Source organism: Natator depressus, chromosome 16, assembly GCF_965152275.1.
Source record: "Natator depressus isolate rNatDep1 chromosome 16, rNatDep2.hap1, whole genome shotgun sequence".
Classification (NCBI taxonomy): Eukaryota; Metazoa; Chordata; order Testudines; family Cheloniidae; genus Natator; species Natator depressus.
Genome location: NC_134249.1, coordinates 9,247,105 through 9,265,516, shown reverse-complemented (window position 1 = coordinate 9,265,516; position 18,412 = coordinate 9,247,105).

The following is an 18,412-nucleotide window of genomic DNA, read 5'->3' as shown; positions in this document are numbered from 1 at the left end:
TGAGCTGTTGGATTGTATGTACTATCAGTACATGTGAAGTTAGGAAGCATTGCTCTGTGTGTTACTGAAATATGTTGGGAGACTGGGAGATGCCCACAGCCAATCTTTCAGTTGCAACAAAGGACCCCGGCCAGACACGTGCTGATGGCCCGTTAAACGGAATCCCAGAGACTTCTCAGAGAGAGCACGTGTGCTATGGAGACTGCTTGACTAACGGGGACTGCCTGATCCCCACGTCACAGCAAAGCTCTTTCCAGCAAGCTGGAGGAAAATATAAAAGAGGGGAAGTGACATCATCACTTGGTCTCACCCCCTCACCCCCCCACCTCCATCTCAACACCTGGAAACACATCTGGGGAGGGGGGGAAGACTTTGAACTGGGGAAGTGTGGGCCCCATGTTGGAAAAGAGTCCCAGTCCGTGTATTGAGGAACTGTAACCTGCTTGTGACCTCTGTTGGGATGAAAAGCTGCTTGATTCAAATCCTGTTTAGTTTGTAGAATTTAGAGTGAGAATTTTTTTTTCTTAAGTAACCAACTTTTATCTCTATGCTTAAAATCCATCTTTCTGTAGTTAATAAATCTGTTCTATATTTTGCCTAAAACAGTGTGTTTTGGTTGAAGTGCCCGGGGAATCTCAGCTCAGGTTAACAAGGGCTTTTACATGTCCACTTTCCTTTTGTCGGAATGGCAAACTCGGTAATGAGCTTACACTGGTCAGGCTTCCTACCAGTGCAAGATGGTACAGTTCTGGGGTGCAAGGCTGGGGAACCGGGGGGAAGTGGCAGGAGCCTCTCTACTGATGGCTCATGAGTGACTGGGAGATCATTCATGTAACACAGTTGGGTGTGTCCCTGCCTGCGGATGCAGTAAGTGCAGTGCCTGTCAGAGATTTGTTGCTTGACATCAGCATCATAGTGTGAGAGGCAACCCAAGTTGGTGGGTTTGGGAGGGGTCAGTGCTCCCACAGTCCAGGGGGACCCCACCTCACCCTTATTGTTCTTCATAAGGCAGCTCTTTGCTCTTTGTGCCTTAGGTGTGTTGTTTTGCAGCTGCCTGAGACAGATTGTCTCTTCTGTGGGAACAGATTTTTAAAGGGTAGTGTTGTGAGGATAAACTTTCAGCCCAGCTTCCGCTGTGCTTTTCTTGGTGGCTGTTTTGCAGGTATAAATAACTGTGGTGCAGATTAGGGTGCAGAGCCATCTAAGCAGCTGATGGCACCTCCAAGTCAGGCATTCATGTGGCTATGGGACCCCAAACTGCAGAGATAGCTGGAGGCTGGTTGCGCCCTGCCAATATTGGTGCTCCACAATTTTGGGTGAAAGACGGCCACTCAGGCTATCAAATTCAGGACCTTAGGGTTTGTCACATGCCATCCTAAGTAACTCAAAATATTAAGGGCAATGTTCTCCAAACCAAGGGATTAGATTGGAGGGAAAGTAGTGCTGGTACCCTGGTCAATCCCTGTCCATAAGCAGTGGCCCTCCAATCAAGGCCCACTCATTGCTGCAGATTAACTGCATACAACTGCTTAAGTGAGCAGTGCAGCTAAGTAGTTCACAGAGCTCTCACGACACTTCCGAGTTTATGTATCATTGAGCTGTGTGGAGCAGCTCACAATTGTGTCCGGCTGCCTTTCTGTAGCCTAGAGAAGCCAGCACTTCATCCGGTCACGCTTGGGTGGAATAAGGACTAGTGTTCTTCGTTCAGTTCCATTCTGCTCCTTAGTGACCCATACTGGGCGTCTTATCCACAACAGTGGGGATTACTACCTAATCTATTCATATTGTTTGCCATGTTGGGGTAGCAGTGTTGGTTCCAGGACATGAGAAAGAAGATTTTTTTTATTGGACCAAGTTCTGGTGGTGAAAGAAGCTCTATAACCCTTCCATCAACAGAAGTTGCTCCAGTAAAAGCCACCTTTTATCTATACTTATTCGGCATGTAAAGCATCTGATGACAGGAGTAAAGTGTCCACATGCACACTGTCGTTTTATCAGCAAAAACAATGAGGAGTGTATGTTACAGCAGATCCTGGAGATCCCAGCCGAGATCAGGAACCCCTTGTAATAGGCATTGTACATATACAAAATTCCTTCTTCAAGAGAGCATGGAATCCAGGCTGACAAGATTTTCCATGAGACCAGGTAAAATTTTCAGAAGGGACCTGGGTACCTCGGAGCCTAAGTCACTTTTGAAAATTGTATCCACAGTGACTTGCTCCCAGTCACGCCACATGTCAGAGCTGGAGCTGGGAATGGAACTCAGGATTCCCAGCTCACTTCAGTATCCACTAAACTGCACTGCCTTCCTGTGGCAAACAGGAGTCTATAGCATTGGCAACAGATAAATGCAGACAAGTAGGAAGAATTTTCTCTCGAAATTGTTGATAGCCTTATCTGGGTCTAACCTGCCCTTTGATATGCTGTGTGCATCATGATGGGGCTTGGAACATCCTCTCCCCTGCCCACACAGGTGCACAGTGAAGGTCAAGTTCTTATACCAGATTGGAATTTGTCCCTAGATGATTAAGAAAGTATCGCTTATTGCAATGGAATGCTATGCTCAGAATACAGGACTGAACCACTAACTCCTGCTTTGAATTAGTACATTACTTGTGCTATTTAATCGGTTGTTTTCATTTAAAACTCTACCCTGAACCAAAAGCTCTGCTCCCGGGGGGCCCATTCAGCACAATGGCAAAGGTGCCCTCAGTGCATGATGGAAGTTGGTTCCCTCCTGTGGCTCCCTGGGGCAGGACAGGGCGACCCTCACATCACAATTTTACCTCCCTTGGGCTCCGAGTCACCAGCGGGGCACTCCGCAGCTGGCCAAGCGCACACCGAGACACAACTTGGTAAGCAAGCGCAGCGTTTTCTGAGCCCCGTTGAGCCACAGTTAGCTGGATAATTACCCAAAGTGAGAGCGCCCAGAGCATGCCCAAGCTTTCCCTGGGGTAATGGGGGGGGGGCAGCGACACTTGCAGCTGCTCACCAGAATGGCTGAGTGGTTGATGTGTTAGACTCAAGTCCCTGTGGGCGAGAGTCTATATGGATTTGAATCCCATCCCTGGTAGGGCTCTGCTGCCTGCTGCTTCCCTTTGGCCAACTGGTACAAAAATTCAGGCTCCTGCTTCTCTTTAACATAGCCCTCTGGCGGCCTGCCTGCCAGTGTGCTGCATTACACTCCTCCCCCTCCCCCCAGCAAAACATAAAAGCAAATACCTTGGTGCTGTGTGGACAACAGGCCCATCCAGAAACTGCCGCTGGTTACCTAGGCCCTAGCAAGACTGGAACTTGCAACTCTTGGTTTACAAGACCAACGCTCTAACCCCTGGGCTATGGGGTCAGACTGGTTTCCTACATGCCCACGTAAGTGATGCTGCACCTCCGACGGTCAGACGCTCAGGGCTGCTGGCTAGTTGGAGGATGCCAACTGGCGGAACAAAAGGACACGGTCGCCCTTCTTCCTTCCAAAGGAGACAGGGTGCAGGGCTGGCTCTTTGAAGCTGTGGGAAGACACCCTGAAACAGCAATGTGAGCAGCTCCACTGGACACCCGGAGGTTCTGCGTGTAGTATGTGCTAGTTGTGGGTCCCCTGCTCATGTACACATCCTCGCAAGTATAAAGAGCAGTTTAACCACGGTAGCGCAAGCAGTGGCATTGATGGCATGGCTTAGTCATGCCTGGTATGTCCCCAACAGTCTCCGGGGCGGGTTGTACTCAGCACCAGAGCCGCTGCTGCCTGGGCTACCCCAGCTACTCGACTATTTATGCTTGTGCTAGGTCAATGAAAGCTAGCAGGAGCATGCCTGTGAGAGCAGGGCCTCGCACCCTCGCTCACAGCGTGGGCACAGCCGGACTGAGAGACAACCCTTCCTGGTGAATTTGTCTAAATAGAAGAGACAAAATGTGATAATGGAAACCGATGAAGTGACTCCTAGGCTAGGTCAGTGGCAGAGACACTGGATGGAATGGAGGTCTCCTGATTCCCAGCCCAGTGGCTTAGCCACTATTGTATGCTCGCTAAGTACCCTGACACACCCATGTTCTGCCCTTCTCACATAATTTCTTCCCAAAAAGTCTGGGTAAAACAGGGAGGTAGGAGGAAAGATAAGGGGCCCAATCTACAAACCCAGTGAGCTGTGCAAGACCTGAGTGGGGAGGGAAAAGTGGCTTTATGCCACCTGTGTATTGGCGGATGGGCCAGGGTATAACATAGAGCAGCCTTAAATTTGCTCTAACCTGTGCCAGCTGGTGAAGGCCCTCAAAAACCCTGTTCCCCTGGGGATCACTGGCATACAACAATACTCCAACCATGTCCACTTCCTCTGACCATGCCCCCAGCACACTAGGGGAATCCTCAGGTGGCCAATGAAGCCGGTTCTGCAGACCTTTAGCTCTCCTTTATTTCTGCCCCTAGAAGGTGATTTTGTAGAGATTAACTTTGAGATGGAGGCAGGACATCCCAGTGAAGATGTCAGACTGGCACGGGCAGGAGTAGAGAAGCAGCTTTGGGATTCATTACAGGGGAGATAGTACAGAATTAGACGGCCTTTAAATGCTCAGACCATTAAATCACTTAGTCCATCCCCTACCCTGGCCCATGCAGGATTGCACCCCACAGTATATTCTTGGGTGCTTTGGCCAGCTCATTTTGAAATGACTTCAGTGATGGGATTTCTCCCCCTTCCAGTACACAGACTGTTCCAAAGCCTAAGAGATCTCGCCACATAGAAATATTATCTGAACTTCTGCTAAAAGTTCTCTGCTGGATTTCATTTCAGTACACCTCAGTAGCTATTACTCCCGTAGCACCGAGCTGCGGACTCCTTCAGCAGAACTGCATGATATCAGATCTGTCCCACTAACCTCTGTGTGAATTCTGCCTTAACAAGGACCAGGTAAGAACTGGTGGCCCTGTTGCCCCAGCCCTAAGGCAGCACAAAGTAGTCAGAATCTCTGTTTGAGCCCTGTGAGTGAGAAGAGACTCAGACTGGATACAAACACCGAGCAAGTGCAGGCTCTTCACGAATATCCCTCAGGCCTAGGGTGACCTTACGTCCCGTTTTTAAGCTCTGTCCCAGCCATCCCGACTTTTTTTTTTTTGAAACACAAAAAAGGGATCAGTTGACAAGAGCAAACAAACAAATGCCCAGTTTATCAAACAAGTCTGATGCACTCCCTTGGGAGGGGTGGGGAGGAACATTGGGGGGGGTGACAATGTGAGGTACTGGGCAGCCGGGTTCAGGGACAGCCCCAGATGGCCTGGGGCTCAACCCCAGGCGGTGTGGAGGTTGCGGGAGGGGGTCAGCCCCAGCAGCTGGGGGCGGGGGGAGGAATCAGCCCCAACCATGGGCGGCAAGAGGCTCAGGTGCTCAGGCCCAGCCACGAGCACAGGGGGTATAGCTCTGGCGAGCCCTGCAGGCTCAGGCGAGCCCCAGCCATCGCGTGTTTACTTTAGGAAATATGGTCACCTTACTCACACCACCTACGTTTTCACTGCACCATCCCTGCTCTTATTTGTTGCAGGTCACTGGCAGCAACCTGGTATTCAGAGACCAGGACAGTTGCCTGCTTCCCCCCACCCCTCCCAAGGGCATCATGCCATTTATCAATCCACAACCAATTTTGACAGGACCCCCAGGGCTCAGTACCTGGCCTTTTGTCATTCTTGATTTATATGCTGCCTTCCCCTGACTTTATTCAGCAACATAATAGCTGCTAAATTTTCTTCTATACCCTGGGGACACATAGACATTTATATTTCAATTAAGCCTTGTTTCCTCCCCTTGCACTAGCCGCTTGGCCTGATTGCCTAAAGAAAATCACAGCAGCCCATTTACTTCAACTCAGCCTCGCCCGTTGTGGCAGCCGGGCTCTTTGGGGAATGGATGGTCCTCAAAGCATTTGGGTTCAGATAAGCACCCAAGGCCCAGTTCTCCACTCTCTTGCAACTTGGGTAGTCACCACTGTTAGTGCAGACTAATTGGTTAACATTCTGACCTGCTAGGCTGCTCCACTCATTTCACACAGGTTGATGGCCTAGATCCACAAAGGGACTTAAGTGTTGCAAGGCTCAGCCTTGCAAGACCGAAATGGGATCCACAAAACCTGACAGGCTCCTTGGACAAGGCACTGGGAGAGATCAGCACCTTTGAGTGCAATCCACAAAAGCCAGCACGCTAGGCAGGGAGACACCTAAGCTATGCAACAGGAGATGCTGGTGAGAGTGATGTGTCCTAGGCACCATCCATCTAACCGAGTTAAGCACCCAAATCTCTTGTAGTCGGGCCAAAATGACTATACAATGCGCAAGACAATGATGATTCAGCTCCCCCTTCCCACACATTTTAGTTGTTTATCTAAGGTTTATCAGAACTAATTGGAAATCTCATAAGAATTTCCAGTTCTTCCTGATTCTGATTGGGTACAATATCTTGCAAGAACAGACTTCCTTGCCTGTAGCATTTTGGTTCCAACTCTGTTGGGAACCCAGAAGTACAAATAACCACATCTTTGTTGCCTCTGGAATCTGAGGTGATGTCTCTGGCAAAAATGCCATTGATCATCTCTGCATGACTGGGGACTCAGTGCTTTTAGAGCCAGACCTCAGCCCAGAAGTTTAGGACATTGCACACCTTTTTCTAAGGCAGATTTAACTAAGGGTATGTCTACAGTATGAAATTAGGTTGAATTTATCATTTAACCTCCGATTTAACAAAGTCGATGCTGCATGTCCCTACTATGCACATTCCGGCGGCAGCGTGCATCCTCACTCCCAGGCTAGCATCGACTCACGGAGTTGAGTTCAAGGGATAATGGAGCTTCCCCCTCCCCGACTCACACCCCCTCCCTCACCCCCCTGCATTCGAGGATGTCTGGGAGAGAAGGATATGGAACTTGGGGAGGGGGGCAGCTGGTTCATCACTGGGTGCAGCGGGACTCTAAGGTCTAGCTGCCTTTCCTGCACCTCAACCAGACGCCTCAACATGTCTGTTTGCTCCCCCATAAGCCGCAACATCTCCTCTTGTGTGTTACGCTCTTGTTCCCTGCATGCTTTCCTGCCCTTTTCATCGGGGCATGTGCTCTCTGACAGTGTAAGCCTCCCTGCATTCAGCTGGGCCCTGTCAGTTTCGGAGGCAGGCATCAAATCACAGAACATGTGCTTTCTAATCTGGGACAGTCTTTGCGCTGGTGTGGAGGAAGCTCCCATAGATAAGGTTGCAGCTGCAAAGAAAAGAACCCCGCAAGGCTAGCCTTACAGAACATACATTCTTGCAATGAATGAAACACTTCCCAACAGTAAATACATTCCCTGAGGTACACGGCCACATTTTGTCTTTTAAAAGACGCGCCTACCATTAAGGTACAACACACGGCAGAGCGCTGGGCAGCGATTTCGGTTTGCAGGCAGGCATGGTAAGCACACAGGAAAGGGGAGGAGTTGTCAGGGCACACCCGGGGAAATTTTGGGGAATTGGGGAAGTGGGGAAACTCTTGGCACATAACCAGGCTTTTCCGGGGAGCACCCTTTGCGTAGCTGGACTGGCCGCCACTGTATCCCAATTGTTTACCGCAGATTAAGCATTAAACACAATCACATTTAACCCCGTAGTGTGATTACAAGTGTGCACTCACCAGAGATGCCTTGCTCACCATCACGGTCCCGCAGCAATAGGCCCTGGGAGGGGATTGGCTCCAGAGTTAGGAGAAGGTCCTGGCTGTCAGGGAGAATGGATCCTCCGCTTCCCTGCTGCGCATTCTCCTCCTCCTCCTCTTCCTCATCAACAATGTCCTCCTCCTTGTTGCCCGAGGCCTCCTGGGGCCCCTGGGAGGTATCTAAGGAGAGTGTTGGGGATGCTGGTTGGGTCCCCGCCTAGAATCGCATGCAGCTGCTCATAGAAGCGGCATGTCTGTGGCTCAGAACCAGAGCGCCTATTCGCCTCCCTTGTCTTCTGGCACGCTTGCTTGAGCTCCGTTATTTTCATGCGGCTCTGCTGCGTGTCTCTGGTGTAGCCTTTGTCCCCTGTGCCCTGTGCGATTTTGGCATCGATGTCAGCATTTCTTCCGCTGCTTCGGAGCTCTGCCGGCACAGACTCTTCTCCCCACCCAGCGACCAGACCCAGTGTCTCCTGCATGATGGAGCGGCTTTGCGGCCTTGGGCAGACATGGTCAGCTGTGCTGGTGAGCTCTCCACGCTGATCAAACAGGAAATGAAATTCAAAAGTTCCCGGGACTTTTCCTGTGTACCTGGCTGAAGTGCAGTGGAGTTGAAAGTGCTGTCCAGAGCGGTCACATTGGAGCACTCTGGGGCACCTCCCGGAGACCAATCCCGTCGAATTACACAGCGTTGTGTCTACACTACCCCTAATTCAATCTGGGAAGGTCGACTCTAGCACTACACCTCTCACCGAGGTGGAGTATGGGCATCGATTTTAGAAGCCCTTTAGGTCGGGGGAAAGGGCTCGGTAGTGTAGACATGCACATTATAAATTCGGCCTAATGTGGCATATGCCGACCTAACACTGTAACGTAGACCAGGCCTAAGTCAGTTTAGAAACTGGTTTAATCAGGGCAACCCTCTTGTGAGGATGATCCTAAATCAGTTTAAGGGTGCCTTATATTGTTTTTGCTTAAGCCTCTGGGTGGGCTTTTCAAAAGCCCATAATTGACTTCAGAGAGCAAGTCCCACTGGAAGTCTGTTAGGCTGTCACTAAGCTATGACCTGGTGGGCCAGGATGACCTGAGCCCCACAAAAAAATAAGAGGGGAGAAGAAAAAAAAGGGAGCCAGAGAGACTCAAGGAGTACTTATTAAAGGGTCTCTTCATATTCAGTTCATCCCCTACACTTGAAGGCTTTAGTCTTATTCCCCTCTAAGTTCTATAGCCTCTCAGGCAAGTCCAGAGTGTCCTGAGGAAAATGGGCCTGGTGGATGTTCCGAACTCAGTAACTTTTCCCAAAAATGTCTACTGCACCTCTAGCACCTTCCCTTAGCAGCGCTTCCGCCTTCTCCAGCATTGTCCCACCTCCTCGTGCCCTTGGAATGGGCTGGGTCTGGCTAATATAGGCCTAGCCACTGCCCACTCCCAGCAGCCTCTAAGAGGATTAGTTAATTGGAATCAGCTGTTTGGGGGGAGGTTCTATTTATTTCTCCCCCCCTTGCACAGTTCACTATGTCACACGGGTGGTTTTGAAAATCCTAAGCTACATCTGAAGTGGGCCTGAAGTGGTACATCGTCTTTGTGCTGGCATGGAGTGAATTTCACCCTGTAGCAAACCCATTGAGCTTGAGTCTACTCTCATTTACACGGCTGTAAATTGGGGTAACGACATTGAAGCCAATGGAGTTGGTGTTGTAAAACTAGTGTTCATAAGAGGAGAATCAGGCCCATAGCCAACTGTGTGATGCATAATCACTAAGATTTTCACAACAGCCCAGAGAGTTTAGCCAGATATGTTCCATTAATAATAACAGCTAAGGCCCAGATCCTCAAAAGTATTTTGGTTCTTATCTTCCATTCAAATCAATTGGAGTTAAGAGCCTAAATATCTTTGAGGGTCTGGGTCTAACTCTCCTACCCAGCTCTAATCATCTCCAAACCTCATCTAAGGTTTTGGCAATAGTATTTATTTTATTTTGCTTACATACGTTACAGAGTACATCCGCAGCTCCATTAAATTAAATGGTTTCAGAGTAGCAGCCGCGTTAGTCTGTATCCACAAAAAGAACAGGAGGACTTGTGGCACCTTAGAGACAAACCAATTTATTAGAGCATAAGCTTTCGTGGGCTACAGCCCACTTCATCAGATGCATAGAGCCTGGGAGTGGCTGGGTCATTACACATATTTAATCTATTTCCCTATGTTAAGTATTCTCACACCTTCTTGTCAACTGTCTAAATGGGCCATCTTGATTATCACTTCAAAAGTTTTTTTCTCCTGCTGATAATAGCTCATCTTAATTAATTAGCCTCTTACAGTTTGTATGGCAACTTCCACCTTCTCTGTATGTATATATATATATATCTTCTTACTATATGTTCCATTCTATGCATCCGATGAAGTGGGCTGTAGCCCACGAAAGCTTATGCTCTCATAAATTTGTTAGTCTCTAAGGTGCCACAAGTACTCCTGTTAAATTTAAAATGAAATCTACCCTGAGGGCATGTAGATTGATTTATAAGCATTTCCCAGAAGGATTCTTGGATTAGCACATTTCACATGCCAGGCTTCCACCACGTTCCCCGCCTGTGAGTTAGCTTAAAAACAACTGTGTCAACAAGATAAGCACACTTTGAAACAGGCAGCTCTAATGGTACCCAGAAAGCCAGAGTGCCTCTGCAGAGCTTGTGTAGTGAGGTATTAACTCTCACAAACTGTGTACTCACAGTCTCATACAGTAGGACGGCCAACTACATTGCCAGAAATAATCATTGTCATGAGGTGATTGCCTCAAATGCTGAATCTAAGGGAATGGCTTCTCTGGTTTGTCTAGATTGTACATGTATTACAAAGGCATTCCAGCCACCCCAAACAGGTCAAAGCATCTTCTGGAAACCCAGTAGTAACTAACACTCCCCGAGATAGGGCAATGTTGCTATAATTATCTCTCATAGTGCAAAATACATCAGGATTCTAGCTTTGTTGCTGTCCACACACACAGCATAACTACACTTAATATCATAAAAGGAGTGGTTATGTGTAGGGTTACCATACGTCCAGGTTTACCCAGACGGAGCCTCTTTTTTGAGCCTCCTTTCTCTGTCCGGGCAGATTTTTCAAATAACAGGCAATGACCCCGGTTTTTGCAGAGCAGACAAGCTGCAGGTCAGAAAGAGATCCGATTGGTCTGCTTCTCGATTGGTCCCTCCCCTGCATCTGCAGCTGATTGGTCCATTCCCCTGCATGCCACAGCTGCTAGACCCCGCCCTGGCTCCCAGCCCTGGGGAGGGGGGTCCCACAGGGAAGTGCTGACTGACGTCTGTTGCTGTGTCCTGGGGACCCTCCCCCCAGGACACTGTCCCTTTAAGGTCCCAAGATCAGAAACATTGTAGCATAGGGTGGGGCAGGGCCTCCCTCTCTTCCAGCCAATTGGGAGGAGCTCTCTGGGGGAGAGCAGTATATAGACTGCAGTACCGGGAGCGAGATCCGATCCTTTGGGATTGTAACGGCCATACCATTGAAAGGAGATGTCTATTTAGAAAACTCAGGGGCCTTAAAGTAACAATTTTTTTCTTGGAACATGTATCAAGAATACAAGGAAAATGGAGCCCAATAAAAACAAGCTCTTCTGCAATTTTTTGAAAGCTGCTGGGAAAGGTGCAAGACTCTAAGGCCTGGTCTACACTACAGGGTTAGGTCAACCTAAGCTGCCTTGTATTGATCTACCGGTAGATGTGTCTTCACTGAAATTTGGCTCTCCCCAACATAACTACCTCTCTATGCCAATTCAGTAACACCGCCTCCCTGAGTGGCATAGAATCACAGCTGATGTAATTAGGTCGATGCAGTGTCAGCGTAGACACTGCGTTGCTTATGTCAACGGTTACTGGCTTCCAGGAGCCGTCCCACGCTGACCATACAATCGCTCCTGGTGACATAAGGAGCCAGGTGTGTGCACACAAGCAATTTAATAACTGCGGTGGCTGTATGGTGACATAAGTGAGGTTGACATAATTTTGCAGTGTAGACATGGCCTAAGTCATTGGGAAAATGCAAAGTACAGGGCATGGCAGGAATAGCCTCAGGAAGCAAGTCTGCTATTCCACAAAACCAAAGAAGACACTGCAGGAGAAGAAAGCCAGGGCTAGAATTCCAGCCAGAAAGGGCTGGAAGTGATGCCTTTGGGTGAAGCGGATGGGAGGAAAGGAAGAGCTCTGTGTGTGGCAGAGGAACTGAGGTTAAGCAGGAATGTCATGGGTAGGGATTTTATTTTGGGGACTCTCTAAGGATTGTTTGAACCATTTGTTATTAAGATCCAAACAGTCCTCAGAGTCCTTACCTACTGGTAAACCAGCCCTGGGCAGGGGTGGTGTTAAACACAAGAGAGACTGTTTGAAAGGGCCCACAAGAGGGAGCTGACAGCAGCAGGGTGCCTGCAAAGTGACCCCTGGCCTTGTGGGGATGCTCACTAAGTGGTCACCCTGACTCCATCTATATCTATGGGCTTGTCTACATGGTGCAGGCAAAGCACACTAGAGGGGTGTGATTTGTAAAGCACACTAATATGCTGCTCTCTAATGGCCCGGTGCAGACCCTGCTGGTGTGCTCTAAAAGGTACCTAGTTCATGTTAATGTAGGCGCGATTCAAACAGGACTACGTTAATGCAAACTAGGTACCATTAGAGCGCATCAGCAGGGTCTGCAAGGGGCAATTACAGCGCAGCACGTTACTGTGCTTTACAAATTACACCTCTCCGGCATGCTTTGTCATGCTGTGTAGACAACCCTAAATCTATATATGGCTTGGCCTGTAAGCTCTTGTGGGCAGGGACTGTCTTTTTGTTCTGTGTTTGTACAGCACCTAGCACAATGGGATCCTGGTCCATTACTGGGGGCCTGTGGTGGGGCAAGTGCCCCACCCCCCTGTGAGAGTGGGCAAAGACAGGCCAGAGAGGCTGCACAAAGTGGCAGCCAATCAGAGAGGGCCTGTTAGAGAGCCAGTCAGGGTTGGGTAGGAGGTGGCCAATCAGGGCTGGGCTCAGCCCTATATAAAGGCTGCCCATGGAGGAGCAGTCAGTCTCTCCCAGACCTCCAGCAGGGAAGGTCAATCTACTGAGCAAGGAGACCAGTGCCCAGGACAGCACAGTGCTGAGCAGACTCAGGGGAGCATAGGAGAGCTCCAGCCTGTTACCTGTGTTAGGTGAGAAAAGCTAAATAGGAGACAGTTATGCCAACCAAACCAAAGTCAGGCTAAGAGAGGCTGCTGGGAAAGTCTCTGAAAGTAGAATGAAGGAATATTTGTTTGTTACAGAGAGTGAGGAAAAAAAAGGGAGGCCTGCATTTTTGTAGCAGATGTGCTGGGAACAGTCCTTGAGATACAGAGGCGCTGTTTTCCACTCCCTGCTCTTGTGTTATGTCCGTTTTAACTCCTTGTCTCCTGGTTGACACCCATACCGATAAGAGAGTTCATGAAGCATTATGATTTGCTAAAAGTTATCTACAATAAGGGGGGTAGATGTGCATGCATATAGAGAAAGAGGATTTTAACTAATATGGGGGGGGTGGGCTGCTTTATGAATAAATCTGTGACGCGATGGGACTGTCTATAAAAACCTATGAGTTTTACTTAGAGGCTGGCTGGTTCTCTTTGCAGACAGGCTGCTCTCTATTGTTGTGTGCACTCTTCAATAAAGAGCTTTGAGTTCAGACCTTGCTGGTGGTGCCTGTCTCTCTCCGGTCAGACAACGAACCGTGCCGTCTGGGGTTTGAGTCCTCGACACGTGCCAGGCTGCGGGTCCTGACCAGAAGGGCCTAGAGGGTGCAAAGGGGTCAGAGGGGAAGTGACCCAGGGAGAGCGGACAGACGAGGGGAGAGAAGGAGGGAAGGGAGGCTGTCGCTAGAGGGTCCCTCGGTCAGGACCCAGAGTAGTGGGCGTGCCTGGGTCCCCCCCTTCCCCTTATCTTGCACCTGGTCGTGGGAAGTGGCCATAACAGAATGCAACAGACCCCTGAGGGAAGGGGTTAGACTTTGGGGTGTGGTTGGCCACTGCAGCAGGGGCGAACCAGGAGACTGCTGTTAAACCACCCCCCAGAAGGGGGTGAGTGTGGACTAAGGGGCACAACCGGCGGGAAGTGTCCTGAAGAGGACACCGCCGAGCGGGGAGCAACGCCGGTCCAGACACCAACGGAGGGCAAGAGACGGACGGGACACCACTGGTGGAGGGCGCTCCACATGGACTGAGCTAATTCCCGGAGTCATCAGCGGGAGGCGCCGCGGTGGTGAGTCTCAACCCCGTCACAGGGCCCCATGTGCTACCACAATGCAAATAATTATAACAATATATGGCCCCATGGATGAGCGACTAGGGGAAGCTGGATTGTATTGGTGGCTCGGCTCAGTGAAACTGAGCATGTTTCTGTTTCCCTATCTGCAAAATGGGGGTAATACGACTTTTGAGAGCTACAGATGAAAAGCAATATGGAAAAGCTGAGTATTCCTGTAAATTGGACGATAGGGTTTAACTACTGGAATTGATGTGGGGTTTCTGTAAGAGGAAGGGAGAATGCACTGGGATACATTTCATCAGTGCTCAGTGAGTCAGCATAGGTCCTTGGCACTATTTGAGCCCTCAAAACAGAGCTTAAGTGGTGCACAGGGGATGAATTTCACCAACTATGGTTTACAACTAAGAATCTGATGCTTCTACTTATGCCCCACAATCCCTTGTTAACCAGCTTCCTGAAAACCGGATGAAATCCCCAGCTAATCATTTCACTCAGGCTAGGGGGAGATATTTTTTGCGAAGATAAAACAATAATTGGGTATTAAAACATTTATTGTGGCTTAACGACCCTGTTATACAAAAGTGAGTGTCTCTGTTACATCCCTATAAATATTTTGCTATAGGCACTTGATATTTATCACACACTAACTGTCCCTTTAAATTGTAAATTACGTGCGTATTTGGGGACCTTAATAAAAGGCGGTTTCCATGAGATCTCACTCTATCTGATTTATGGCTCAGGGACACTCCTGTCTCTTCTTAACAGCTTATTGGCTGCAACACGAGAGGAGCAAAAACACTGGCCCAGCAATCTGCAGAGGGGGAATATGTTTTCTCTGAGTGAACTGAGTTCTTGTTAAAGGTGCTGGAGTCACGCCCATGAATAACAAAAGTCCCTATTTATCCGAAGAAGAGGTACCGTGTGGGCAGCAACAGTGCAAGCTTTCCCCTCATCGCCCCACCCTGCTCGGGAATAACCAGCTACCAGGATTAGAAGGTCATTCAGTCTATGCCAGGGGTAATCAATTATTTTTTGTCAAGGTCCAAATTTCTTGGTCAAGGTGTAGTCAAGTTCCAGACTCCAGAGAGTAAATAAAATGATTTCACAGGCTGTTCAAAAGCATCTGGCAGTCCGGATTTGGCCCACGGTCTGCCTATTGACAACCCCTGGCCTGCACAGCCCAGCGCTCCTGTTGCCCAGGCCTGTGCTCTAACCACTTGACAACACTCCTCTACACTCTGTTCTAGAGTGACCAGGTCTGCTGTTGTAACCACTAGACCACACGGCCGTGAGTACTAGTATAATCCAGGAAATTTACAACCTTCAAAATGGATTTGAGCCATTTCGTTTCCATATGGGTGGTGACCCCTGATGCATATCTCTTGCTGAGTCAGCCTGGCAGGGGAAGTCAATGCTCAAACCACATAACAACATGGAATGTCATCTATTGATCAATTTCCCTTTTCATGCTCCCTCCGCTCTGTTGTACATTACGAACTACAGCCTCGCACTGGACACAAGCTCTGAGTTAGAAATAACAACAAATGTCAAAAGCCCCTTTAAAATTATAAACCATGTGGCATCTGCTCCCCATGGCTTCCATAAAACCTTGCAGTGTATTTCCCTGCAAGTGAAATTCCATGCCTCTGATACCCACAGTTGCGCAAGATCCATTGCAAATAAAGCAGTAGTATCAGACAAGTGTTCTCAGATTATTAATTTGTAACATCCAGGGAGTTTGATGCAATGTCAGGCTTGCACACCATGCCTAAAGTGCATCACTCTTTGTAAACGATACACCTGTGATGGCATGAGCACTAATCACGAGCAGTGTTGATGTAAAATGAGCCAGATGCGCTGGTGCACACCTTTGGAAGGATACGCTCAGGTTTTGTTTAAATAAATGTAAATTGTTTCACTAGAAGTGTGGGTGTGGTCTGACTTGCATTCTATGCCCAACAGCAAATGCCTCTATGTAGACCCGTGGCCACCATCCAAGCACCCCTTGGTGGCCCGGGGTGCTTCTGCAGTGCCCTGCCCCTGTTTTCCCCTTCTTCAGGGCTCCTTAAACAACACTCCACACAGTCTTGCTCAGCAGCCTTCCTTGGGGTCTGAGTTTTTTTGTTTTTGTTTTTAATTAAAATAACAAAGTTCGCAAAAGGAAACATAATAGAATGCTAACATGTATTATACAGTTCAGACAGTAGGTGGCACTGCAAGTAAAATACCTTATTTAAACAAACCTCAGCCACACCTGGCTGAGTGCTGAAGTATCTCGGGGTGAACACATGTGGGGCATATAAGCAAGCTCTGTAGCTAGGCCATATGTGATACAGGGACATGACAAAACACTATAGAAGTCTTCCACAGAGGTACTGCTCCTTCCCCGGGGACCCTCACAAGAGGCCCATCTCTCCCTGCATTTCTTGCCTACGCCATCAGTCATTGTTCGGAGATGTCAGCTCATTGATTTTGTTTATGAAACTGAAAAGGGCATCACCGCCTATGCTGTCGCACTGTGTTGCATCGCAGAATATTGTCACTTTGGTCATTGTCTCAACAACATGCTGCAAGACCCCAGTGGAGTTCAGGATGAAGCGTTTCAATGCCCTTTCCTTGCTGAGCTGAATTTGACATTCGCCATCATTCAGGAAAAGGCCTTGGCTGCCAAAATGGCAGCATTGTACCCTAAGAAAATTCATGTCACGGTAACCAATGTCAACGCCATCTGTCCCAAAAGAAGGATGATTGTCCTCAGCGGAACAATGGGAACTCAATCATACTGAGGCAAGATTAGTCCTCTGAACATCTGCTTAAGTTACGCAGAATAGCATCAAAGCTCTGCTTGAACATTCAAAGACACCGAGTGCCATTTCCGCAAAACAGAAAGGTCACATCAAGCGAGTCTCCCGATCAAAGGTCAGCAGTGTGAGGCAAAAGAACCATGACAAGTATTCTTATCCTCAAGCATCAAACAAATCCTATGCCTCCTTCGACAATAATGTCAAGAAGCGTTATCACATTCATAGAGTCCGCAACAAGGAATCTTAAGGTTCTGAAATATTTGTCACAGTGTTCATCAATGGCCATGATTGTGAAATGGAAGTTGACTCTGGTTCTAGAATATCAATTGTCAGTGAAGACACATTCCATTTCTTTTTTCTTCACGTTGTCCTACCAAGTTGTCAAGTCCGGCATGCAGCCTTTGAGACGACAATGGACAAAATGTCAACCTGCTGTTAACCAACTGCTCACTGTTCTTGCTGAAATAAAAGTCTTCACAAAACTTGACCTTGGCAAGCATATCAACAATTGATTGTTGACAAAGACACTGCAGATGTGAAGACATTTATCACTCTTCTAGGAGCATTTTGAGTCAAGCATCTCCGGTTTGGAATTTCCATTGCACCAGGAATTTTCCAGTGCTTCATCAAAACTCTACTTTCCAGAATTCCAGGCACTGTACCATATTTTGATGACATCCTGATTATGGGATTGACTGAGGATGAACTTGCCGAGTGATTTTGAGAAGTCTTGCACAGATTTGAGAAGTCAAGCATTCACGTCAAGAAGGAAAAATGTGAAATTGGAGCTACAAATGTCACCTTCTTGGGCTATTGCATCGATGCATCTGGTATCCATCTGCCCAGAAACAAAGTACAGGCAATCTATGATGCCCCTGAGATGAAATCTAAACAGGAACTTCAAGCATTTTGGGGGCTGCTCAACTTCTATCACAGTTTTCTTCCAAAAGAGGCAACAGTCACTGAACCTCTTCATCGCCTTCTTGACAAGGCAGTTCCATGGAAATGGACTTGCCAGCAGGCAGAAGCCTTCAAGAATATCAGGAAGTTACTAACACCTGACTCGGTCCTCATGCATTACGACAAACAGAGGCTGTTGATCATTACCTGTGGGCAGAGCCATTCTTAGTCATTCCCTTGCCAGATAGAACTGAGGCACCTGTCGCCTACTATTCAAGAACCTTAACATCCACCACAAGAAGCTATGCACAAATTGATAAGGAAAGTGCTCGCCATCATTGCTGCCTTCAAGAAGTTCCACAATTACATCCATGGTCATGCATTGTACATGAGATTTGTACTGACCACAAGCCACTTCTAGGAATTCTCTCCAATAACAAGCCAACACTTCAAGTCATATCACCATGAATGCAATGCTGGAGTGTCATGCTAAGTGCTTACAACTACACGCTTGTCTACAAGCCGGGAAAGTTGATCATCAGCGCACTGAGCCAAATGCCACTATAGATGCTAGATTGTGCCGTTCCTCCTCCACCTGAAGTTTTGACATTGGAATCCCTCCCTGACCTACCTCTTAAGTCTGACTAGGTCACAAAAATGACTGCCAAGGATCTGACACTGGCATGTGTTCTCACCTGAGTGTGAAGGGGATGGCCAAACGAATCAAAACAAAAGTGTTCATTGTTACTGCTGACTGTGAG